Source organism: Myotis davidii, unplaced genomic scaffold (genome assembly GCF_000327345.1).
Source record: "Myotis davidii unplaced genomic scaffold, ASM32734v1 scaffold162, whole genome shotgun sequence".
Classification (NCBI taxonomy): domain Eukaryota; kingdom Metazoa; phylum Chordata; class Mammalia; order Chiroptera; family Vespertilionidae; genus Myotis; species Myotis davidii.
This window is the reverse complement of record NW_006300036.1, coordinates 4,171,861-4,172,658: the sequence shown is the minus strand read 5'-3', so window position 1 is coordinate 4,172,658 and position 798 is coordinate 4,171,861.

The window sequence follows — 798 nt, the reverse complement described above, 5'->3', positions numbered from 1 at the left end:
TTGGCTCAGTGGATAGAGCATTGGCCTGTGGACTGAAGGGTTCCGGGTTTGATTATGGTCAGGGGCATGTACCTCTCTGTTGAAGGCTTGATCCCCAGCCTGGATGGGGCACATGCGGAAGGTAACCAGTTGATATTCCTCTCTCACGTCAATGTTTCTATCTCTCCCCCTCCTTTCCACTTTCTCTAAAAATCAATGGAAATATAGCCTCGGGTGAGGATTAACAACAATAAAGTCACATTTAAGGCAAATACAGTTTCTTACAGGCAGGCTGCTCAGTGAAGTTGTTAAAATTAACTGAAGTTTGCTATCAGCTTTTAGTTCCCTGATACTGAGTAGAAAGCCGTCACTGTCCAGTTTTGTAACATTAAACAGCTGATACCAAAACAGTGAATTGAATGGTTTAGATTTAGAACTTCATGTTCATTCACAGTGGTAGCATTTTTCCAGTAATACTGCTTTCAAGGTGAAGTAATAGTTTGCTAGAATTTTAATGCTTTTTGCTTAAACTCTTATCACGTGTACTGCTTTGGGTACTGCTTTTTAATAAAAAGCAAGATGCTGCTTCCCCTCAAGGTTGCAAGTGAGCAACCTGCTTATTAATAAACTAGCAAGATGCGCTGTACTTTACAGATAAATGGAATTGTACCCTTTGTACTAAATCACTTGATAATGCTTCTAATAAGCAAAATGAAACAAACTAGTCTTAATCACATGCCCTGCTTTAAGAGCTCAGTATGTGACTGATAATCTCCAATTAGTATGTATCTTTTGAGTTAAGAGAAATGATTGCAGGTA